The sequence below is a fragment of the Cyprinus carpio genome, chromosome A15, assembly GCF_018340385.1.
Source record: "Cyprinus carpio isolate SPL01 chromosome A15, ASM1834038v1, whole genome shotgun sequence".
Taxonomy (NCBI): Eukaryota; Metazoa; Chordata; class Actinopteri; order Cypriniformes; family Cyprinidae; genus Cyprinus; species Cyprinus carpio.
The window spans coordinates 4,833,941-4,860,955 of NC_056586.1; the positions used below are offsets into that span (position 1 = coordinate 4,833,941).

Genomic DNA, 27,015 nt, shown 5'->3' on the forward strand with positions numbered 1-27,015 from the left:
CCCGGGTACTACCAGAATAGGGCTGGACCTTTCAGGTCTTTGTTCCGCAGATAGGCCTGACCGTTGCTAAAGAAAAAAAAAATTTTTGAACACATGGGAATTCACATGTATGAAAACAACAGGGTATGGCCTGGGTGTTTAACACGAGAACCCGTATAAAATTTGCATTTTACGGAATAATACGAACATTAAGGCTGGAAATATACTTATTATCGGTTGTAATTCCATCGCCAAAGCATTTTTTCTACTCTAAAAGGAATGTCATGCTGCTGTTTGGCTGCCCAGCGGTTTGTCTAACGTCTCGATGGTCGGGGACTAGGCACCATCAGGTGGTGGAGCTGCAGGAGCTTGGTCCTCGCCAACGATCTGCTGGCGCAGGACAGCAACTACGGATCTGTTGCGCAGGATGGAAGTAGCGCATGTCCTCGCTGTCCTCCTTCCCCGTTTTCCGACGTGAGCTCGCTGACTTTGAGCACGTGCTATCAGCAAAGTGACCTCTCAAGGCGAGACAGGAACAACAGTGTTCCCGATAATATTAAAGGGTGGCAGTATTGTTTGTCCAGGCCTCTCATCAAAACCAACATCTGTAAATAAGGCTGTGTCTAAAACCACATCAGACAATAGTTAACATCATTTCCTCTCAAATGCAGTTTAATTAAAAGGCGCCTTCTTACAAAATTCAGTCCGTTGCAATACTGACTGATCAGGTAGTGAAACAGCTGCCTTCGGTTTCGGACATAGCCTTGTCACATTGATAATTAGCGACAGCTGGACAGATTCCGGGAAATGCCTGTTGGATTTGAGGTACAGCTATTGATGGAGAGAGGTTGTGGCAGCCCGGAGCAGTGAGTGTGAGTGTGTGTGTGTGTGTGTGTGTGTGTGTGTGTGGTACCTCTGTTCCTAAGTGTGTTGCTTGTGCTTCATATTGTGTCCTCAAGCCTGTGTTAATGTCTTAGGGCAGGATTTTTGATTGACCAGCTGCTACTTACACGGCGGTTGTCAGAATTAAATTTTATTTTTTTTTTTTTTTTGTTTTTTTTTTTGTTTTTGTTTGTTTTTGTTTTTTTTTGATTTGTGTGCGCGCGCACGCCTTGGTGTCAGAAAGAAAGACAATGGAGGAGAAACGAAGGGTTCGTGACTCTGAGAGCGCTATCTCAGTGCCCAGAGATAGGAGTCCACATCACTCATGACGATCACAGACGAAGCGTTAAACGAACTGGCTCAAGGTAAGGAGGGCGTTCCTCAGACAGGTCAGTTCTGACTACTTTCTTCCAATTTCATTTTCCTGTTTGCATTTTTCAAATTACTTTGAATGTACATGAACTGTGCTGACTCTGCGTAGTGTGCACAGATGTTGACGTGTGACAACTTGACAACAGTCATTTCTGTTCATAATTGAAGATTCTGATTCTGTGATATCCCGGTCAGCATGAACCCATTTCATCATCCTGCCACAATGATCCATCAGATTTCTGAGGAAAAGTCGCTTAGAGATTTGAAGAAACAATAAAATCTAACCGATATACAGAGACAATTAAGACAATTTTGTCAACCATCGATTAACAAAAACCAACACTGATATGTGAAAAGAGCATCGCAAGATATTCTACAAAATATTGATTTATTTTCCAGGTTGTATTTATTTTTGTACTTGTTTTTTACAAATTAAGTGATATGTGAATTTATTTTATATGTTTTGCTTTTTTTCAGTTAAAGAAACCCTGTTTGTAGAACATTTTTAGTTTATAAGGTCAATTATTTTACACGATGGTACTGGCCAAGCGTCAACTGTATGCATTTTAATCACACCCTCTAAAAGATAGTTTAATTTTTCCAAAGAAACAGCGCAGAAATAGACAAGTTCGGTATTTGTTGGTTTGGCACACTGAAAATGGCCACGTATGAATCCACGTGTTGCAGTGGAAAGCTGGACTGTCCTATGGTGTCGGCTATATGTACGGTAATAAACTCTTCTTATCAGACACTGTTTGTTGTGGTTGTGTGTGTGTGTTGTGTGTGTTTTTGCTCCCACAGATGGCAGGAGAATGCAACAGGCATGTGTACAGGGAACGGCTGGAAGTGGGCGGAACAGAAGCTCCAGCAGACCATGATGAAATGCTGAGACTCTGCCGGGAAGTCGAGGCTGAGCTAGCACAAGAGGATAAGCAGCTCCACCGCACGCAATGTACTTTAACGGATGCCACACACACAATCCTTACGCTTGTGTAGTCAATTCAAACCAGTGTTGTTAAAATCCTTAACTAAATCGTTAATTTTGCATTAAAAATTAACACGAAGTAAAGTGAACTAGGAATAGCTGATCTGAAGAATCTTAAACGCTTCATACAACCTGACTACAGCCCAACGTAGTACTTTCCAGAGGAAGACATCAAGGTTATAATTTGAGGTGGTTTCTTTCTGCTATTGACTACTGCAGCATTAAGGAAGGTGCCGAAACAACCTCATTTTTAGTTGGGGCAAAGCATTACATTGCATTTTAGTGTAATATTTATTATGTGCATTGCGATCAACATAAAAACTTCAATCATCTTTAGGTCTGGCAGTAGATTGAAACTCATCTTCAAACTTATGTTATGGTGCTGATCAAGAAATTGTTGAAAGGTCCATATGGTCACATACATTTTTTTCTTCCCATCGTAACTTACTGTAGGTAACCATTGATCATCAAAAAATTAAATACTGATCTCTTTCATTATAAATGTATTATTTTAGGTAAAATAATTAACTTAAAAGAATTGGCATTACACGTTTTATTTTTTCCTTCCATTATAAATCATAATATTAGATATATACTATCTTGTTAAAATATCCATTATTTTTTAAATCCAATTTAATAAAAATTGTTATATTATTATAACTATCTTTGGCAGAAGAAAAACACATAGTTTCTTATATAAAATATATGGTTGGTTTATAATTAACTTTATTAAAAATATCGTTTTATATTTAATTCTTTAAACCTTAGTTGATATTGGTTATATCATTTTCCTCATTGAAAAAAAAAACAATTTTTATAAATGGTTATTTGGTAATAAAATGCACTTTATAAAAACTGGGCAATCAAATTATTTTTTTATATAATTCATATAGTTTAATTATAGTATAAATGTATAGAATTATAATTCCTGTGTGCTACGTTCCTCCCCCTTTCCTTAAAAGAAAACCCTCCCCCAAATTTTCATACTTTTCATAAAATGAGACAAGTATCTACTTTTAGCTCAAATGAGAGGTGAATAATTGGCAGGTGATGTTCTGCACGGATAAAGTGTTAAAGACAAGTAAAACACAGAACACTGCTTTTGTTTCATCTCTTTAAAAATGACGCTGTTAACAAAATCTACTGTGGAAACATGGACAGATACTCTGTTCGATTATTAACGTTGTGTGGTATTTCTTTTTTTCTTGTGGTTGGTTTGGTAGGTCCTGATATGGAAGCTAAACTCCAGGACATGAACTGCTTGTCCCTGAGGAAGGTGGGGCTGAAGCTGCTCTCTCCTCTCTCCTCTCTCTTCTCGTCTCTCTCTCGTCTCTCCCTCTCCTCTCCCGTACACTCTCCTCACTCCTCTCTCCGTCCTCTCGTGCTCTCAGTCATACGTCATTCGTCTGTCTGGTCTGGTTCTGTATCCTGCTGGTGTATTTCAGCTGGCATTGTAATGCTCAGCTGGGGTTTTTCTTCGCTATTAATGAGTTCTGCTGACGTACTTTGTTCTCTCTGTTCAACCCAGGAGAGAACAGAAGCTTAAGGAAAAAACACACTCCTTCTCGTTTACCTGTCCTCTCACAACCATGTCTGTTGATGTTTAGTGTGATGGCACTTTATAAACCAAACTCCAAAACCTCATAAAATCTAGATTAATTTCCAGCCAACATCATAGTCATGGTTCAAGGTGTCTTTTCTCTCTGTTGGTTTTGAGCTCATTTGTGGCTTTTACAACAATTCTCATCTGACAAAATACAATGTGTGTTTGTTGTTCAGAGTAGAGCTGAGGAGAGCCAACGGCAGTATCCGAGGAGCGTATGAGACATTTAGAGGGACAGCGTGGAGGAGATAGTAACCAGGTAACTGCTCCGGGTCAGCATCTACTTCTTTACTATAAGAATCCTACTCCCCGTTACTAATACTATTTTGCGTTACGTCTGTGACCTTACGTTTTTTTAGTACATCAGATATTTTATACTGAATGTTGATATATCGCAGAATTTAGCAACACTTATCAGTTTGCCGCAAAGCACTGTAGAGTATAAAACAGCACACTGTGTGGAAAACTGGTATCTCACAGAAGCAATGCAATCTAACATTTTATAAAGACAAGCATTTGTACCGGAGAACGAGATTTGGTACTTTGCGAACTTTTTCGTTTGTACTTTGTTTCTCGTGCAGGCTCGGCAGAGAGAGTAAAGAAATGACTGGAACACAACAAGCGTTCTGTTCGGCACACTGTTGGACAGACTCTCTGACAGAGTCGAATGGAGCGTTGTTTACTACTCTTGTGTCTTGTCACCGTACCCTGAAAGAGAGCATGGCCTGTGGCCTCGCTCTTGGAGGATAGGTTGCAGGAGAATATCCAACCGGCATTGCATTGGATGTACTTTCCAGTAATGTTCATTCACTCCCACTGTTTTTTCCTTTGTCTTCTCTTTCAAGAATTTGTTTAAAGTGTACAAGCGTTAAGACTCTGACACTAATCTACATGGAAGCGAGTTTTAGAAGTACTCCACCCAGGAAATAGTTTGTATATATAGTTTTCTATTTTTCTGCAATGGCTAGCTGTGTACAGAACAGTCTTTGATGCAATGCTTTGAGCTCTGAAGCATTCTGAGTAAAATGAACTTTAATGTGCTTTGCGCGTTTGTGGGTCTCATCTTCTCGGGAGGGGATCGAGAAAACTGAATCTGAAAAACATGGATCATGCTACACGATTGAGCGGACCGATCCCCTTACTTGACCCACACTGTCACGGTGAGACAGAAAGCATGAAGAAGACTCAGAACTATCCTTTTTGCTATACCCAATAAGCTCTGTTCCAAAACCTAGCAAGCGCAACAATAGAATTTTGAGGCAACAATCGGCAGGTGTGCTCAGTACTACAAAGGCTGAGTTCCAAATACAGTAGGCTGTGCAACAATCATTAGCACAGCAGCTGCCAGTATTGCATTTCTGTGACGGAGGCGATCGGATAAGAAAACATGTGCTGTGATATTCACACGAAGACAGTCAATGGTACATCTGAACAACAACGTGTTTTGCATAAACTTGTTATTTCTATTTGTCTTCAGAAGAGGCGTTATAATAAAGCGTATTGTTTCAGCGCTAGATCAGCCATTGTTTCTGTATGACACAACCAGGACTTCTCAACGGCAGTTGTCAGTTACACGCTGACTTTAACCGATTAGCGATATGGCTCTTTCATTCAGAAGGCGGTGGCTTTCCTGCGATTGAGGCGCCATAGTTTAAGCGTTGTTCAGTGTCAAAGTTAACTTGACTCATACATCGCTCACGATTCTTCTGTATGATTTTATACTACGGTTCCATGTAAAATGTTTAGTAGAATGATGATTTTGCAAGTGAAGTTTATAATTTCCATGTATTTCATAGTGGAAACTAAACTCAGTTAGAATGTAAACAAAATGTCATTTTAGATTTTAAAAGTGTTTTCCGCCATGTTCCTTAATCCCTAGAAACAGATTGGTGGTCCTTGATTCCAGGTTCTCATCCTGGACGCATCTTGAGATCTGCGTTTCTCTCTCGTGGGTTCTGCCTCTGTGTGAGACGCACCATCTGACCATTATCGTCTCCACCAAGGTGATCCGCACAGACCCAGTGACGAGGACGCATGGGGTCTACCTAGGGACGAACCAGAACTGTAATGGGTCCCCTCATTCACCTGTTTTTTTCTTCTTGTGAGCGTTCGGCTAAACCTCGACCTCAGTGTTTCTCTCTTTTCATCTTCTTGCAGGCTAGTTCTCTGTGGATAGAGCACGAATGGCGCTCAATCAGCAACTTGGCGTTCTGGGAGGCCATCCCCTTCCGAGAGCGACACGGAGATGTCGGCATATTGGATGACGACGACAGACGAGACCCTTGGCAGCAGTTCGATGGATTTACTTGTCTCCTGTGAGGACATCTCAGATGCTCAGACTCTGCAATGATGCTGCAAGAACAACTAGATGCCATCAATAAAGAGATCCGGTCTCAGTTTGCTGAGTGTGAACACAGCACCTTTTTGTCCGACTCTAGGCTTAAATCGTGTTGGCCTTAATGGTCTAAACCCAGAGATGGGCTACATTCAGAGTGCTTGTAAGTCTATAATGTAATCCATCTGTAAAGCAATGAAAGTAACATTATATTCTTAGAAATATCACCTCAAGGGTGATACGTAAAACAGCAGTGGGGCTTAAGAATCGATTTCCTTGGTGGCATACTTTCTTTGCATTATCTAGATTTGACAGCTGTTCATTTACACCAAGGTAGTCATCTAACACCAGCTTAGCACTTGTCCAAAAACAGCAGCCATATTTTTAAAGATTGTCCAAAAAGAAAATTTAATGATGTATCAAATTAAGGCCTAGCAGAGTATCCCTATCCCTAGTTGGATAACAAAAGTAAGACATTTGTTATTCTGATAAGTGTAGTAATGGGACCTGAAACCTTATTTCACAGATATCACACATGAATTTTTTTTAGCTTCAGAATCTAGAATCTGTACATTTGTAGGACATGTAGACATGTTTGATATTTTGAACAAATATTGTTTTTCATTTGGCATGTGTCTCCTAGCAACGAGACACAAGTTTTTGCATTTAACTTAAAGGTGGTGTGTGATCCTTAGTTTGTGTGTGGAGTTTGAACGCCCAATTTTTTTCTGTAACCATTTACAAAGTCGGCAAGTATGTAAATTGTTTTTAAATATGTTTCCGATTTTAAAAATCCGGTAGTGTAGTTCCAGTCTTAAGTCCTTTTTTTTTAATGTTATGACTATTTTTTTTTCTCCATTTTTAACTTTTTTTTTCGGGAACTGCTCTTACGTTCGGTTGTTCTGTCTTGTCACATTCACTCATTCTTCTGTAAATTTCTCCATCTGATCTTTGCCGAATGTTTATTTGCCTATTTTTACCCAGAGTGACATGTAGTACATTGGGACAGGTACAAGTTTCCTTGATTATTATCCTCGTAGCTTTTGTTTAAAACGTACAGTAACGAGGAAGTGAACTTGGTCACCTTTTTGCATCTTAGAAGCGTAGATTTATCATTCAGTTTCCCTTTCATAACCTACATATAACCTTCTACTCCCTAGCTAATCCCTTCACTTATATTTTTGATGATTTAATTTCACATTTATTAGAATTTCTACCTCTCTACAGAGACTCAGGATCAGGGTCTTGGCACACCAAGGTTCTAGAATGAAGTAAAAACATAAAAGGCACTGCAGAAGACGAGTTGTGCCTTCAGGCAGCGTATATGCTGATTTAAATATCATCCAAGCTCAAGGTCTCTTATTTCTCCTGTAGGCTGTTCACGCAGTGCACTAAGGTGGAGGCTGATTTGACACTGAGGAACTTGAGGCGTGACTCCAATAGTTTTAAAAACCAAAAGGGTTGCCTGAAGGTTGTTTTCTGGACAATGGAAACCCTTCACTCCATGTGGATATTTCTGCTGTTTCTGATTTCCATCATATCTCTGGGATTGGCATATGTATACTGTATATATCCCACACCTATCAACCTGTCTGGCTGGACATGTGTCCTGCATGTTGAATGTTCTTTTACAAATTGGTCACCTTAAGGCCAAACTGGAGTTGTGAACCAGCAGTCCCTTGTACTTAGACTTAAAGGCAGGAATACACTACACAAGTTTTAAAAAATCTGAACGATAAGACATACATTTACCGACTTTCTAAACAGTCATAAAATTCGTAAACTTCTCCAGACTGTAAGTCGTGTAGTGCATTCCAGCCTTAGGCTGTCAAAAGCAAATGTATACCTTCACAATCATGTACCCAACAAATTAACTATCCCACTCTTTAGATTTTATTCAGATCTAATTTGAAATTTGTGCCAATTCAGTGGTGAAATGTGTGATTAATAGTCGAAGAGGCCAGAACAGACGGAAGTTCTTTTTTTTATGGAACTTTAGTTGAAGTTGTTAAAAAGGTCATTTTAAATTCACTAAGAGCCACTCACTGCAGACAAGGTTAGAAGTTTTTAGCTAGTTTTCTGCCCTGTTATTCCCACATTTATTTTTGGTCAGGAGCTCGCTTTATGTAAATTTAATGAAGATACCAAAAAAAAAAAAAAAAGTGCTAACCTCTAGATGCAACGTACAGTATGTGTGCTTAACTTTTGTTTGTTTACCTCTGTGTACAAATAACCCGCTCACTATGCTATTAAACTGAGCCTCTAATGTCTGCTGGGTTTTTTGATTACAACAGGAAGAAAGATAGTGTTGCCCCTGTGTGTGGTTTGTTTCTCTCCCCACACAGCTTTGGTCCGCGCTTTGATAGAGCACCAGCTTTGGTCCTTTGTGCTTTGGGACTGGAAGACTTTTGGGCTGTTTTGAATGGCTTACAACAACTGTAAACATGTTTTTAATGCTTGACAAATGGTCAGTGTTTAATTGTTTGCCAGCCCTACGCTCGATGGTTGCTTTACAAGATACAGTTATTCAATAATCCAAGGCCATGAAAAACGATCTAACCACAAGAGCTAACTAATGTGTTCAGCAGTACCAACTGCAGTTTGCGATTCTTGAGGATTGTCCGGGTCGTGTCCTCAAGCGTTCTCTTGAACAAATCCGCATCATCGTCCTTTCCGCCAATAAAGCAAAAGATTTCATTATTTCTTTCTCTGTTTCTCTGAGCTTATTATTGCATTTTTTTTTTGTCATGCTTTTTCTATGTTGAAGGTGAATTGCAGAGACGAAATTAAATAAACACAGTTTGTTAGGTTGGTTTCCCTGAAGAGTGTGAACGCTGTGACTTTGCTCTGTTTATTTGAACAATTGGCGAATTCAAACAGTTTTGTTTTGGTTGGTTTTGCTTTGATTTATCACAAGTTAGTGTATCTTTTTTTCTGTTGCTTATAGATACGAGCACACAGGAAGTTCTGTTACTTGAGAAGATACCATAGCATCAATAGGCTATTTTTTTTTTTTTTTTTTATATATTGATATATAGATTTTCACAAATATATATACAAAAATTGAAATATATATACAAAAAATGTTTTTTTTTTTAGAAATTTTCTTTGTTAGATGTCAGGTATTAGAATTTTAAGAAAGGTTTTCAATTAAACTTAGATTTTCAATTAAACTCAAGCCAGGTTTTCTACTTGTTTCTTTCTTTTATTTCTTTTTAGTTTTTTTTTTTTTTTTTTGACTTAGCTTTAATACAAGGCTGTCTAAAACCGTGCCTGAAGCCATAACCCCCATGTCACAAAGGCAGTATGTAGTGAGAGCATCAGTCTCCACGGACTTAATGCGTTCCCTCTTGGAAATTTTCCTCTTATAACCTCAGTAATCGAGTCTCACAAGACCATTCCATTTTAATCTCTTTGGATACATACACCTGGTGGAGACCGGCATCTTAAAACCCACAGCGCAGCACATTACAGCTGAAAAAACAACAAAAAAAACAGTTTAACAATCTTGCTTCATAAACCTGACCCCTGTGCTTAGGCGCAAAAAAAGAGACAGATTTACAGAAACTGTGGGATCAATCTTCAAAACAATCTCTGAATCTGCAAACCAGTCTAAACACTTGTAACACTGTAAATTGTGTGCATTTAGTAAAAACATATTTGCATCAAGACAGCATCCAGAAATATCTGATGAACAACAGTGTGTCTGCTTTTATTTAAGTGTTGTTCTTTTCATTTCTGTACCATTTATTGTAGTAAGGGTTAATTAGTTGTTTCAGCTGCATTGTTTTTAGTCCTGTTGCCACACATTTTCACCCAGCAAGCTCAGCACTCCAGTAATGTTGTAAATCAAACTAAATGCTATTAGCTCATTATCATACACTGTAATTTCTAACTCACTGCGGGCTAAACTCTTTTCCCCTTTTTCTCCAGGCTGATCCAGGAAGAGAAGGAGTCAACAGAACTGAGGGCAGAGGAAATCGAGAACCGCGTGGCCAGCGTGAGCCTGGTGGGGCTGAACCTGGCACGCATGCACCATCCCGGAGCCTCCATCACTGCCTCGGCCACCGCATCCTCCCTCGCCTCCTCCTCCCCTCCCAGCGGACACTCGACCCCCAAACTCACCCCGCGCAGCCCTGCCCGCGACATGGAGCGCATGGGGGTCATGACACTGGTATACGTGCCCATCCGTAACTCTGTCCATATCTTCATATCAAGATTTACAGTACAATTTCTTTGATCTTTTTATTGTATATATAACAGTGCTGACTATAGATGGAGGAAAATGGTAATTGGAAATTAATTATAATTTTTTTTTTTTAAAGTAAACAGTATGTTAATGAACCTTTAAGAATATCTGTTTAATTCATGGCACGTAACTTTAACATTCATGCAAATTGTAGTGCTGGTTAAGTCACAAATGACACAGTATGATGTCTCTCAATACAGCTTTCCTGGTCATTTCTCTGCAGTTTCTGCATCACGTTGCGTTGCTTTGAAAGCCTTATGATTATCCAGTATCCATTAAACCTGTTAACATATTTGTTTTTTGTTCTGCAGCCCAGTGACTTGCGGAAACACAGGAGAAAGGTACTTAACATGTGGTCTCTTCACAAAAGAGCTGGCTGTATTTGGCATGATTATTTTTTTATGGGCAGCATAGAGGACACCGGGGTAAATTTGTATTTATTTATTTTTTATTTTTTTCCCATTTCCAATTCATGAGTTGGAACTGAATTGAATTTGCTACAGTCCAAAAGGGTGAATGAAATTAATGAAATATAACAAAATTCAATTAGGTTTATGTTTTTAAAAACAAAACTATTTTTCTTGTCCCACTGGCAAAATGTACTTAGTATTTAACAAGTAACAAGTCTTAATATTACCATTTGCTCCTTAAGCACATTTATATTTGTTTTAAACAAATTTAGATATTTGGTACAGGTTAAAAAACAAGACTGAGGATTATTTGTTATTAAGATAAATAAGTATTGATAAATGGCTTTATATATATATATATAACACATTTTTAATAATTTGTAAAAAATCACTACATGGGTGACATTTGTTACTTTTGATTATTGATCTACATTTATATTTACATTTAGTCATATTACAGACACTTTTATCCAAAGTGACTTTACAACTGATCTGTTCTAATTTTTATCAACATCAGTTTTTATTTGCTGAGGTCTGAAATTCCCCCTTTATTATATGAAATATCCTGTTTTCCACCCCCCAAAATTCACCCTCAAGATATTTAGAATAAGGACTACGGAAACAAAAAACGTCCATTGACGTCCACTGAATGTGCAAAACACAGTGAGATGTCTCAAAATATCTTCTTTTATGTTTGACAGAAAAAAGGTGTTACATTTTTGTATGGACATGAGGGTAATTAAACGAGTATTTTCATTTTTGGGTGAACTGTCCCTTTAATTCAGATTCCCTCTGTCACAGATCGCAGCGGTGGACGAGGACGGTCGAGAGGACAAGGCCACCATCAAATGCGAGACCTCGCCACCTCCCACACCTCGCCATGTGCGCATGACCCACACGCTGCCTGCTTCTTCGCACAATGACGCACGGTGAGACGGCAAAAAGACAGCAGCCAGACACATCCTGCATGCAAACATAACCCAACTTTCCCGCTGTTAATCTGTTTGTCTGTCTCCAGCCTGACAGCTGCATTAGAGACGGAGGCCAGTGCTCTGAGCAGTGTAGCCAGCAGTCAAGACTCCCTCCATAAACAGCCAAAGAAGAAGGGCATCAAGTCCTCCATCGGACGTCTGTTTGGGAAGAAAGAGAAGGCCAGACTGGGGCAGCTGGGGAAAGAGATGATGGACCAGGACAAGGTGAGGAACATAGAAATATGATAGACATAGAGACATATGAGCTATTAAGAGTTAGGTTTTTGTATACATGTATATCTGATTAAAAACACTGACCTGGAGTCGCATGTAAATCTAATTACTAACTTTATCAAATGATTGGTTAATGCATCTTCTCCATCGGTAGGGAATGTATCCGATCCTGAGCTTCTAGGTCAGGACATTACGGTGGGAAAGCTGGGAACACAGGCAGAGAAAAGATCGCAGGCTTAAAAAGAAGTAAGTATTTTATAAACCGCTCTCTGACAAATTCAGTTATACAGCCAGCACAACAACCTTTTATGAAGGTAATTCATTCCTGGGCCCAAATCTTGAAAAACGAAATATTACTGACATAACAACACAACTAACACAACCTAACAAACAACATGAATACTGTGAAGTTATGTTTCACACACCTCTCTTTAAAAAATAATATTTGAACATGTGGCCCATCAGGATGCATTTTAGTGCCTTAGGCCAAAAAACATACTCAACGCAAGTAAGAAAGAGCTTTGCGTAGTCCTGTTGTACAGACTTAAAGTGAGTTTTTGTGTCACTTTTAAAACAGCAAGCCTCAGTACTCAAGATGGATAGTTATACAATAGATTTCTTTATTTAAGTTATTTTAAGTAGCTAGCTTTAATGAACTTGTGAAGACTGTTTGGCCATGAAACAGCCAGTGACCGAAAGAACATACAACCAACAAACAAATTATTTTCCAAACTATTTTCTGCTATATTTGAAGGTCGTGTGGCAATCCATAGCATTATTAGCATTTCCATCATCAGTAGCTATAGGGTCACTCCGTGTCAACTCAAACCAGAGGTTCCCCGGCTCAAATTTTTGATTTTGCTAATATGTTTTCTGAAGAAAGACAGACATGTATAGTGATAAAAGCCAAAAATATTAAATATCATGGATGAATATTTACTGAGCAATAAACTATTTTGTATAGGGGGGTCAGAATGGCCATTTTCAAAATGACTTCAGAAAGATGGCAACATCATAATGTTACTTTCACAGAGAGATTGGTAGGTGTGTTAGTAAATTCTGTTGACTTTAGCAATCTTTGTTGCATTATGTGCCAATGGTGACCATTCAAAATTAGGGAAACAGCACTTTTCAAGTTTTTTCTCCAAAGTTTGCATGCCTGTAACTCAGGAAGTATGAAATATATTTTAATGGCCTTTTAGATATTGGGTCTTAACAACTTTATTTCTTTTGGTATCTTCATTTTAAGGCCCAATATGGTTAGGTTCCAGAGATATTGGAATTTCAATATGGCTCCAGGAGTAAATTGTTAAAATTTACACATTTTCAGTGGTCAGAAACCAAATGAAGGTCAATTAGCAAAAATATGATACTTCTTTTCTTTTAAAGAGGAATGTCTGAAGTACACATAATGTTGAAACTAGAGATCTCGTTTACTTCTGTCAAAATAACTGCATTGAACATACCTGTCTGAGTGCCATAAATATTATTTTTCCAAAGTTTGCGTGTCTGTAACTCAAAAAGTATTAAAGATATTGCAATATGATTTTAGATTCTAGTTCTTAATAAACTTTTAATTTGGAATCTTCATTTTCAAAGCGCTACATCATTCAGTCCCAGAGATATGAGGATCTCAAAGAGGTTCCATTTTCTGATTGTTGAATATTATCTATTTTCAGTGGTTGAAAACCAAATGTTGGTCACTTTGTATACAACTGATGTTTACTGTATTTAAAGCAGAATGTCTGAAGAATAAGAAATGTTGAAGCTAGGAATGCATCTTGACAGAATTTACTAGTAGACCTACCAATCTCTGTGTAAAATAAACATTATGATGCTGCCATCTTTCTGAAGTCATTTTTTAACCCCTTGTAATTTGGCTTTGAATCTCAGGTGAAAATGCCAATTTTGACTCCCATCTACAAAATAGTGGATTACTCAGGAAATATTCATTCATGACATTTAATATTTTGGCTTTCTTCACTATATACGTCTGTCTTTCTTCAGAAAAAATATAGCAAAATCAAAAAAACAATTGGTTGATTTGACACGGAATGACCCTATAAACATTTCAATGTGCTAAATCTTTTTTCCTGCAAAAATAGATCCTTGGACGGAAACCTGGCTAAGATGTGCTGTTAAAGCCTGCGCAGCTAACTAGCGTTCACATTTACGTGTTTGTGTAGAGTATGTTTTGTGCCTTATGTTAGCTAATCTGAAAAAGAATGCATTTTCAGTGTCTCAAACTCTATTTGTTTAACTTATACAAGATAATAAAATTATAATAATTATCTATATGCCACACGGTTTACTACATAAAATACAATGTAAGATTGTTATTTGTAGAATGTATGTTAACATGAGAATGTGCCTTTCATAGCAGGCCTGTGACTTTGTTGCATACTTGGTTGTGTTTACAGCATGTCATGCGATGCTTGCCGAATATCACATTTCTTTGCCTTAACGCTAATGGTTAAATGTGACCATTTTATGTAATTTGACTCGTGTTGGTCTCATCCATTGCGGCGCCACACAATGGCGGCTCTCCACACCATTTTCATTGCAGTGTCACACTTTCTGCATGCTGTATGATATAAAAAAAAAAAACTTTTAAAGACAAGTAGATCTGTTCAATTGTGACCAACAAGTCAATATCTAAGTGCAAAAATACAGCGATTCCCAACAGTAATGCACGTCTCTGAGGCGAGGTGTTTTTTCTAAAGTCTACATACAGTATGCTCAATAACAAGCATTTAATTTTGTCTCCCATCGCTTTCTCTATTTTTCTTTTCTCTCTCTCTATCTCTTTTTCTCCTCATCTGACTCTGTATCAGCGGGTAAGTTTAGTTTGTGTTGCCGAGACTTGCTGCATTTTCCACTGTCGACGCTCTGTCCGTGTCTGTCGTCATGCTCCTAAAGTGTGTGTCTATCTTCAGGGGGGTCCGACGCATTTCCTTTCTGTCCATCCAGAGACCCCCACCTCTGCCTTTCTTTTTCATTTGACTGTAAATGTGATTCTCCCCCTCTGCAGTTCTATAGAGGATGCATCTCTGCCTGGAGAGAGAATGTGTGCCTTTATAACAACCTGTTCTCGATCTGCCATGCCGAGGCCTTTCTCCTCTCGTGTACGTGTGCGTGCGCGTGTGCATTGTGTGCCGTATTCAATAACCAGGTCTCGTCTCTGGTTATGAACTGTCAACTCATTGACTTCTTCCCTGCTCTCTTTTTCTTTTCATTTTGTTTTCTCTCATAACTGTTTCTCTCCCTCCCCAGCTACAGTATGTTCAGAAGAAGTCACTCATGTGCATTACATTTGACCTGAACATATGCAGTCCAACACGTAAAGATGAGGAGAGATACATCATAACCACCATCACCACGAAGGCCTTATTGCCTTTACAGCACACAGACATGAAAGGTCACGGCGACAGGACAGTTTCCCATTGACACGGTGGCGGTGCTCAATCCGGTTCGATGCTGTGTTTTTCCATTAAAAGAAAAGGTGGTTCATGAAAATTAGACCCATGGATTAAACTAGTCTTGCGTAGACAGACTTTAAAGTCGGCATGAAATAATAGTTAACCCGATTTATTTTCTAAATGCATGTTACTGTTCTTATTGTGACTGATTCATCTGTGCATATGTTAAATTATGACATTAACCTAAGTATGTTAAAAAAACAAACAAACAAAAAAAATGTTGGATGCTTGTGACAATGCGGAAAAAAAAGATCTGTCATTACTTCTGACATTAACGGTCAGCATTAAGTGTGGTCCATTTTATTAGCTTTTATTAACAGCTTAACCACATTTTCTTTCAGATACTAAAATAGAATGTCATGGAAAAAGTGCTTGTTTACTTGAAATGTTTTTTTTTTCTTCCTGAAAATAAATTTTTACAATGCCGCATTTTGCTTTGGCATGGTGATATTTCAAAAAGGATCGAAACATGTTAGTAAAAGTTTCTTTCATGCACCATTCCATTTCCAGGATTTATCTCGTAACAGCATTGACGAAATGAATGACGAACAGTTTCACAGGTTTATCGTAACCACCAGCTTCAGTTGTTCAATTAAGCTACATGAAAAAAAATGAAAAAATTAAATGGAATGCTAAAATATGTATCCAAAACTAGGATTAAGATGGCTTATTAGAATTTACAGCTTACAGGTTACATAGAAACAAAAGAAATTTCCGTCGACTCATGAATAAAAACAATCCACCCCCGGCATAAAACCGGATCTGGCACCATCACCGGCACCACTTTGGTGCAAAAGAGATATCAGTGGTCACGTAAGCGGTTTTGCTGAACCATATCATTCACTACAGCATGTGTCAGTACTGTACTCGACTCTTCAAGTGGCCTTACCGTACACCCCAAACATGTGGTTGGATTACGAAGGTGCTCTCTGAGGGAGGAACACCCAACTGTCTCTGCCTTAAAGTCCACCGCAATTTCCACACACCATAAAATACCTACCCTGTGATTGTTCTATAGCAAGGTGCCCTCAGAATTACATCACAGTTCAACTAACCGTAAAACCTAACCTCAGAATATCTCTGAATTACACTTGCTCGAATTTGACAGAACCTTGGAGACAAGTGCTCTCTGACATTCAGACGTTAGCAGGAGAGAAACACTTCTAAAGACACTCTATGTTACAAGCCCTTCAGCCCCTGTAAAGTTGGTAAACGACAAGAGGCAACCTTGAGGAAAGCTAGACATATTTCCCAGCGGAGATCTGCATAGAAATGTCTGATGAGAGCCTTGTCTTAAAGCGCAAATATTTATCAAGACAAACACGGACTAGGGTTCAAAAGAAAAGGCATTTCTGTTTTCCCCTCAATAAGTCACAGTATTCCAGTTTTACATCAAGGAAATGTCACGATATGTTTATCTAAAAAACTGGAACTTTCAGTTCGCTGGCGTCTCAGTTTGACTGACTTTGATTCTTGGCGTGTAAGTCAGACCGCGTTTAAGAGACGAGACCGACCTTAAAAGGTAGCATTCGTCATGCTACATGCTAATTACAGAATAGTAGTGGGTACGAAAGAAACTTTTAAGAAGAAACTTGTGCATTTAATGTTCCATGTTGCTCTGATAAACAGATAGTGGCCATTAAAGGACAGGAAACCTGGCAGAGACAGATAAAGCATCTCTCTTTCTCTCTCTACATGCCCCTTTCCCTCTCTCTCTGTTCAGTTGATTATCTCTAAGCTGCTTGTCTTTCTCCTTATCTGTCTTCCTCTCTGTCTCGCTCTGTCACCTGTTCTTTCTAGACACGAGTTGTTGGAAGAAGCCAGAAGAAAAGGGTTACCTTTTGCTCAGTGGGACGGTCCTACAGTTGTCTCATGGTTGGAGGTGGGCAGTACTCATTATTTTTGCAATGAAAAAAAAATTATATAAATCTTATATATGCAAGATATATGTGAATCTGTGCATTTTAATATGTTTGAAAGACAAAAGCTTTCCCAAGATATAGTAACACATGGTTAAATGACCCACTGAATGACATTGTAAATGAATGTATTCATCAGTAGCTGATGCAGTGTTGAACCACATCTTATACTAATGACTGGTCTTTTTGTGAATATCCACCAAACTGGAAGGCTTTCTGAATTTATATAAGCAGTAGGCTATTTTAGAAATAAATTGGTAATTAGGGAGAATCATTAAATTATCAATAATTTATTACTATTGTGTGAAAAATAACATGTCTGGTAGTATGTGAGATCCCGTTTATTGTGCGGTTAAGCTAGCTCCGGGGCTCTTTAATGGCAGCTAAATAAAGACCTGAGCTGTATCGACTCAACAGCACAACAGTTGCATATTGCATACTGAGATCAGTGTCTCCTAGAATGATGCAATTGAAGTGTTTAGTTGTAGTAACATGGCTGCAATGTTTTTTGAGACGGTAACTGATACGAGTTTGCCAAGATACAATGTTAGCATACAGTAGTTTTCTTTTTAATTAGCGGTTTATTGAAGTTGTATGAATATTTTCTGCTTCTGGTTTTGAAAACTGAATGTATGTCAGTGAATGTGTAGTAGAGATTTTGCCAGTATTCAGGTTGGTTTGTTTGTGGTCACATTTATCACTAGATGTAAAGCAATGGCGCCATCTAGTGGTGAAGCTTGGAAGATACTGTAAAATAGTAGACATTGTACTTAAATTTTTTATATACAAGTTTAACCATGCTACAATGTGTGTGTTTAAAGCTGTGGCTAGGGATGCCAGCATGGTACGTCGCAGCATGTCGTGCCAACGTAAAAAGCGGCGCTATCATGTCAGCCCTGTCGGACACCGAGATCCAGAGAGAGATTGGCATCAGCAATCCTCTGCACCGTCTCAAACTGCGCCTGGCCATCCAGGAGATGGTCTCGCTCACCAGCCCTTCGGCTCCCCCTACTTCTAGAACCGTGAGTGCACACACACAAAACACACTTGGTTTTCAGCATACATTTATAATTTACGAAAACAAAGCCGCCCATTGGTTTCATCATTGGGAGTCTTGCATTGTTTGGCAAATACTTGGCCGCATCAGTTAACTATCAATGTTAGTCACTATAGACACTAAACTGATCGTCATCAGCTATTTTCAACCCATCCACAGCTTTATTTTGTTCCGTTGTCATGGTAATAGTGTGTTGCATCAATCGGATAAACTGGAAACTCGACAGCTGATCTGGCATGGTATCGTGTAATGACGCATTCACAGCACATCCCAGCGGTCTAACTGCAGCTCGTGTATTTGATGTTTTTCTTTCGGAAAGTTATTTTTATGCACTCCTTCTCAAAGCATCTCCTGATAAACTACTAACTACACAAAGTGTGGTGCACACTGGACAATTTTGTCCACACCTGGCCATCTGAGACAGATTTCATAATTGTATTCTAAAAGACTTATTTTGTTCTAAGATAAAAAACATTGTAAACATTTGAACTCACTTTTTTTTTTTACACAAAAAGACAGCGACAAAAAAATTGCACAGTGTGTACACAGCTCATTTTGCATTTTCAAAGCAATTGTCTCGTCTTCAGCAGCAGGTCCTGTTCTGTCAGTCAGAACAATGTTTTAGGTGCGTCCCAATTTATGTACTTGTGCACTGTTCTGTACTGTTTTATAGTGTGTTCACACTGAAAATTCCAAAAAGAGAACGTGCAATTTAAGTGTGTAATGTTGGAAACTTCATGCAGTCAACTGTTGCAGCTTTACTTTTGTAGCAGAGAGGAAATTTAATACACTACACGGTTGAGTACATGGTGCATAAGTACATGGTGTATAAGTGAGTCATTTGGGACGCAACTTTCGTCTCCCCTGATGTGCATTCAGTGTGCTTGTGCTCTCTGTATGCGTGTTTGTCTCAGGCCTTTGACTCTGTAGGCGGGCCTTGCTAATAATCTGACTGTGATGCTGTAACACTATTGGCTTACAGTGCTGCTGCTCTTCTTCTTTAACACTGCTTGCCCTTCCTGTGGGATTCATCTCTGGGGCCGCCCACATAGCCGTCGGGTAATGTGTGGGTAACCCACGAGGAAATGGAGACCCTTGCTGCCCCCTCCAAAACGGTCAGTCACTTCATTCTTTTTAACTAACCAAACTAGGTTTGTTTTTGTTTTTTCACATAATCCTTTGTTTACTCTTACTGACCCTTTTTGCTTTCAAAGAATCAGGATGGAGCAGGAAAGTCGACATGAAATCGAAATCACCCCTCATTTACCTTATTAGGACACGATCCTGATGTTACTGTGCACAATTCAAGCAGCTTCTGTTCTGAAATGATTTTCCTTTATCAGTCGGTGGATACAGCAGTAATGGCAAAAAAATAAAAATAAAAATAAATAAAGTTGGAATACATGTTATCAACTGTCCAAAAGACTCCTCAGATATGAATTTACAGAAGTAAAATGAGTCATGAATGCGGTTTCATGTCGACTGTGAGCTCTGGTCCCTAACTGGGCAGAGGAAGATTTCATCAATTCATGTCTGAATATATTTGAGCTTCAATAATCAACTCATATGTGCTTCTGTTACATCCAGTGCTATGAGCATTATGTGGGTGAACCAGTGGTGACAGAGGACTTAATATTGGTTCCTATTGGTTCCCAACAGCTCTGAAAAAAACGAGGCAGAATGGAAGGAACATTCTCACATTCAAATCAAATGCAATCAGTCAAAAGAGAATATAAGTAGCCTTGTTATTCTCCACCGAGCCTCATCACGGCCTCGTACAATCATCACGGTTCACCCTCATCAGCTTCACGATCACTAGGAACACGAGCGTGGAACGGAAACGCTCACAATGTGTCACATGTACACCGAAGATGACCGCATGTATGTGATGTAGTTTGTGTGTAATGTATTGTGTTTGCATGCAGATGATTAGAGGAAGTCAAGCACTAGTTTCTTAGATTTTTTCGTCCACTGTTGGAGCTGTTGCGCTACACGTTTAGTAACATTTAAACGGATGCATGTACAATCACGTGATCATGTGCAACGTACGTGGTTTGAAAAGTTAACAGATGTACATATAGGAGATGTTTTTGTAGACGTTTAGTATCACTTTCTTGTGCTTCTGCAGAAATCGGAGTCAGAGGAGGGGAGCTGGTCACAGGTGAGAGTGTAAAATACACAGAGCTACACTATTCATTTCTAACAGAAAACACACATTTTACAAAAGCACTTGCAATGGATTTTTAAAAAGCATAGCTATAACATACGCTTCACCCAAAAATAACTTATCTCATTAATTCCAAACCTGAAAGACGTTTGTTCATCTTCAGAACACAAATTAAAACATTTTTGATGAAATCCAAGAGCTTTTTCACCCTGCATGCACAGCAATGAAAACTACCACATTTAAGGTACAGAAAGGTAGTAAGGACATTGTTAAAATAGTCCATGTGACATCAGTAGTTCAACATTCATTTTATGAAGCTACAAAAATAATATTTTGTGTACAAATAAAACAAAATTATTCAGTAGTCATTATTTTTTTTTTTTTTTTTGAGGAAAAAAGTGTTTTCTTATATTTTTATAATTTTTGTTTTGAAACTGTTGTGTCATGGTGTATTTTTTTAATGATGTCCTTACTAGGTTTATAGTAGTCACGTGTCAGTTGCATTGTCTATGCAGGGTCAGAAAGCTCTCGGATTTCATCAGAAATATCGTAATTTGTGTTCTAAAGATGAACAAAGCTCTTACGGGTTTGGAATGAGATGAGGGTGAGTTTTTTTTTTAGGTGAACTAACAGTAGAGGGGCTGAATGACTTACTAACCTTATCAATGGATTGATGGATTATGCCGCAATAATAATAAATGAGCACAAAATAAGCATGATATTTGAAGGATGGTGTGACATTGAAGATAAGAGTAATGCCTCCTGAAAATTCAGCTTTGCCATCCCTAGAAAGAATTTGGTTTAAAAATATATTTAATATATTAACATAGCAAACAGCTATTTTAAACAGCTGTAATGTTTCACAGTATTACTGTTTTTGCACATATCATTTAGACACTGGCATACGGGGACATGAACCACGAGTGGATCGGGAACGAGTGGCTGCCCAGTCTAGGTCTACCTCAGTACCGCAGCTACTTCATGGAGTGTTTGGTGGACGCACGCATGCTGGACCACCTCACCAAGAAGGACCTCCGAGTGCATTTAAAAATGGTGGACAGCTTTCACAGGTCAGTAGTCCATTGGTCACCAAGTATTGCTATAAATTATTTTGATTTAATTCAATTAGCGCTAACTTGACCTAACTTGCCTTGTTTGAAATATTCAAATTTGCAATAGAACCAGTCTGCAATACGGCATCATGTGCCTGAAGAAGCTCAACTACGACAGGAAGGAGCTGGAGAGACGCAGAGAGAGCAGCCAGCACGAGATAAGAGGTAGGTAGAAGCTGCTTGGAAACACTATAATGCTGTGATAATGCAACGAACGTAAACAGACGTTCATTTTTGTGTGTATTTTTACACAGACGTGCTGGTGTGGACTAACGAGCGTGTGATTCGCTGGGTTCAGAGCATCGGTCTCCGTGACTACGCCAACATCCTGTTAGAGAGTGGCGTGCACGGGGCGCTCATAGCGCTAGATGACAACTTTGACTACAGCAGCCTGGCCCTTCTGCTGCAGATCCCCAACCAAAACACTCAGGTACCCATCCATCCATCCATAGACACACACACACACACACACACACACACTCTTTACAGTTAAGGTCATTTCACACTGAGCGCGATACAAAAAAGTGAGGCCAACCGCCAACGAATGCTGCTTTCACACCGAACGCAAAACGATTGATTGCCTTCTGCTAATTCACGCCTGCACGCTAGATGGTGCCAACCAGCAATTCATTTTTGCTCAGATATGTATCCCGTATGGTCTGCTGCTCAATATATGCATCATTAAATTAAGATGAAGTTTGGTTCTGCACCAGAAACACAATCAATCTATAATTCCTACAAGAATACATCTTATCATTTTTCATAAACATTCTTTAAAGTTATAAAAAAATATCATGAGCTGCATAAAACTATGCAGCTCATGATATGTCTGTTTGCCTCCATATTTCATGTATCGAAAAATGTTTCTCTTTTTTTTCATATGTAATGGCAGGATATATTATCCCATGATTGACAGATCTTGAGTGAACACACTGACTCATAACAATGACTTTATACAGAAATGATATTCTGTATGAAGTGGTGAGAATGTGAGAATAAATCTGTTCTCAGATACCAATGATAACAACAACTCGGCATCCTCTTTTCTCTCAGAATACTCTTCTTCTGTTTTTATTTACACTGGTTTTGGAAACACTGCCACCACTCTCGCCCTTTTGTGCAACAGCAGCAGCTCCGGGCATGTGATCTTAGCTCAAATTTAATTGAGCGGCCTGTTTTATCGTGGAGTGAAAGTATCGACACACAGGATGAAATGATCGTGTCTGGTATGAATAGCCCTATAAGAATGTATGGTTTTCGATTTAAAAATGCGACTGCACCAAACATTCGTGCCAAATTTTCGCATTCAGTGTGAAAAGGACTTTACAGTTACTTGGAGGTGGCAATGTTGAATTAATGAATTCTTTTCTACAGGCTAGACAAATTCTGGAAAGAGAGTACAACAATCTGCTGGCGCTGGGAACAGAGAGACGATTAGATGAGGTGAATCACTAGTTTCTTACATTTTTGTATAGAACTGAACAGTCGACGGTGGTTTCATTCCAAATGTTTAATGACTCGCCTACATACTGTAGCCAGTGTCATGAAGGAAACAGAACTTCAAAAAAATAGTGATTGTGAACAAATATTTTTCAGTCAATAGCTCCCATACAAAACTCAGGAAGGCTCAACTGATTTATTTCATTTAAATAGAGATTTGCTTGTTACTAAGCTAACAGTGAAACACTAGTCAGTTGGTGTAAAAATAGAAAGAGTGAAAATTGTATCAGAATACTCGGTGTATTTAACCTTCATAAGCTGTTGCCACAAAGCGCTAACACTTTAGTAAAGGGATCAATTCTCACTATTAACTAGTTCATTAGCATGACTATTATAAACATATTGGCTGTTTATTAGTTCTTATAAAGCATATATTGTGCATGAGCATATTCTATATCGCTAATCCTAACCAATGCCTATATTTAACAACTACCTTACTAACTATTATTAATCAGCAAATTAGGAGTTTATTGGTATAAAAGTTAATGCGAGAATTAGGCCCTTAACCTTGGCTGTTGGGTGGTTATTTTGTGTTCTGTAACTGTAAAAGTGTAACCTTTAAGTGTAACACAAGTTTCAAGTTCATTTAGATATTTATTTTAAGAAACTTATTTTTGATGATCATTAGTATAATGAAATACAAAAACTTTTTAATTTCAAGTAAAACTGTACACTTACAGTACATTGAATCCAAAAGAATTTATCATGATGTAAGTAGGCCATCCAGTGAAAAAAATCTAACTAACACGACTGTGTCAGGTTAAAATCAGTGAGCTGATCATTTTGAAGTGTGATTTTTGCAGTAATGCTTACAGTCACAGACTCCCATCCATTTCACTCTCTCATGGGGTGGGTTTGGTGGTTTATATACTGTATATATATATAAAACCAAGTTAAATTGAGGAAAAAAAAATCTATAACCAAAAATGAAATTTAAGAATTTAAGGGGAAAGCTTGTTAAATTAAATTATTAATTTTTTTTTTAGATATAACTAGCATCAATCAAACAGCAAAGCTAAAGGCATGTTTGTAGTGTTATGTAATTAATTGCAGCAATAAGACAATGTAATGTTAAAAAGCACTAAATCTGTGTCTGGACCATCTATAGTGCGACGAGAAAGACTTCCGAGGACCGTCATGGAGGAGGCAGTTTCCTCGGCGGGACATCCACGGGATCAGCATGATGCCCGGCTCAGCAGAGACCCTGCCCGCCGGCTTTCGCCTCACTGCCACCTCCGCACACTCACGCAGACTGCCACCAGAGGGTGAGGACCGTTCACAAACACGGGCCAAAGAGTTTTAGAGCAGTGTGAGACACAAGCTATGCTTGGGATGGGATAGCGGCATTGCGCTTACTGCTAACTAGATATTCATTTAAACAATATGAGAATCTGTATACTGATTTGGGAGAAAAAAGTGGAGCAGATGATCCAATATAGGAAAAGAGCATATACTGTAGTCTGAAACGTCTCTTTTGTAAATTGAAGACTGGGTGAACTATTCCATAAATTAATATTTAGGCAAATACAGTATGTAATGAGGGTATTTGACCACAAGAGGGTCAGACAGAAGTAACAGATATACACTGTACACACACAGACACACTGGGTTGACTGTGTTTCTGTTGTTTTTTCCTTCTGGACTGCTGCTGGGTAGTCCTGTATGAGGCGATGGACGACAGTCCTGACGACATGTATTTGGACTGGTTTCAAGGTCAGACACGACAGAGCCTCCAACCGTGTGGCATTCCTGCCCCCGTCCCTACAGTGCAGTGTACTCGTACCCCCTTGAGTGGTCTCAGTGTGTCCCGTCCTTTCTTAACTGTCAGATATAACCAGCAGGTGGATGCAAAGAGAGATTTGGAGCGGCCTTGCGCCAAACAATTAGTATTCTGGCCTTTTGTAGACATCATACTCGAGAGATGTGGTGGTTATTGTATCAGCAAGAAATACAGTAGATTATCAAAACAGTAAAGCAGGGACAGGAATTCACATGGCAAGATTTAAAGGGGTGGTTGATGCTCATTAAATTTTTTTTTTTTTGTTTGTGTTGTTTGTGTTTTATTGATTAAAATTTATATGAATTTTAGAAGTTTTTTGTTTGATGCAAACAGAGATATCGTATTTTAAAATGACGGCAGTTTAATGCCTACAAAAAATCACTTGTAGGGACTGTAATGAGTTACTTCCCGTGTTTGTGACATCCCAAACCCTAATATACTCTGCCCCTGGAAACATGCAAAGAAGTGGGTGAGGCCATGATGCGCAGCTTTAGAGAAGAGGAAGAGTTGTTGCCACGCTGTACACAATCTAGGGGTGCACGAAAAACTATTAATATATGGAACGCGATTCTGTCTTGTAACGATTCTAATGGATTCACAAGTTTCAAATTCAGTGTTCTAAAGCAGTGGTTCTTAATACTGTTTAGTGTTAAGAACCACTGCCAGATACGTTGCAAATACGGAAACATTTGGATTTGTGTCGAAAGAGAGAGGTAGGCATCAGTTTCAACTTAAATTAATTTGTTTTTGGATTGATGTTTTTATAGCCGAAACGCATAGCCTTAAGTTTAGATGATTTGTTGTGGAGAGAAACTAATAACTGTGTTTGTAAACATTTTGCTTAAGCCTTCCAGCATTTTAGCCTTCATTATTTCTGAATGTAATAGGGTTAATAAGATGAGGCGTGATACTGTACGCAACTTGTTTTTTTTTTTTTCACTCTAAAAACGCAATCTTATACAATGTTACCAGATTTCTTCCAGTTTTTTTTTTCTTTATTTTTGAGTAAATAAAATGCTGTACTTTATTATTATTATTATAAGCATAGAAATTTTTTTTAAAAAATAACCTTATTAACCGGTATTTGTTTATTTTATTTATTTATAAACATTTATTAGAGGATCAACCCCATGAGATGAAATATCTCGTTTTCATGGGGGTCCTCAGGATCATGTCCAACAACATAGAACAGAAGAACAACAGAGTAGATACAATAAAAAAAAACACTCACTCACATTCACATGCGCCATTACAGACATGCATGCACACGCATGTCCGCATGCACAAACACACCAGCTCTCACTATCACCACCCATCTCAGATGGAGTAAAGTAAACCACAGTGGTTCCCAAACTGTGGTATGTATACCACTAAACACATTTTATTTTATTTTATACCCCTTTTAAGTAAAGCCTTTTTAATCTAGGACTCAGTAAAAGTAAAGCATTTTAAGAGGGGTATTTGATGTGAGATGCTTGAGAACAACTGATGTAACATATTGCATATAACACAATAATCCCAAATATAACTGACAAAGTTAACATCACTATATATGTACATATATATGCATAAGCACATTCATATATACACACAAACATAACATGACACATATCGATACCAAAATTTGAAATGCTAAAAGCAGACAAGTATTCTGAAGATGTGTTAACAAAGCAGTTCGGAACAGAGGAAAAGACCTAAGCGAGCGAATGGATGCAGGAAGGCTGTTCCAGTCATGAGGGACTCTAACACAGAAAGCATATTTCCCAATTTCTCTGTTAACTCTAGGGACAGTAAAAAAGATCTGTTCGTTGTGACGAAGGCTATATTGTAAGGCACTAAATATTGCGATAAATAATATGGATATTGAAAGTAAATACATTTAAAAATAAGATGAAGCCAATGATATTGTCTTCTGGCTGAGGGTGCAAGCCAGGACAGCTGTTCGTACATCACACAATGATGTGTCCTATAGGGACAGCAA

At 38.5% G+C, this 27,015-nt stretch overlaps 1 pseudogene; it reads left to right on the top strand.

The window, feature by feature from the left end:
- Positions 1–27,015, top strand: part of LOC109069714 — a 46,123-nt pseudogene that overhangs the window by 11,885 nt on the left and 7,223 nt on the right.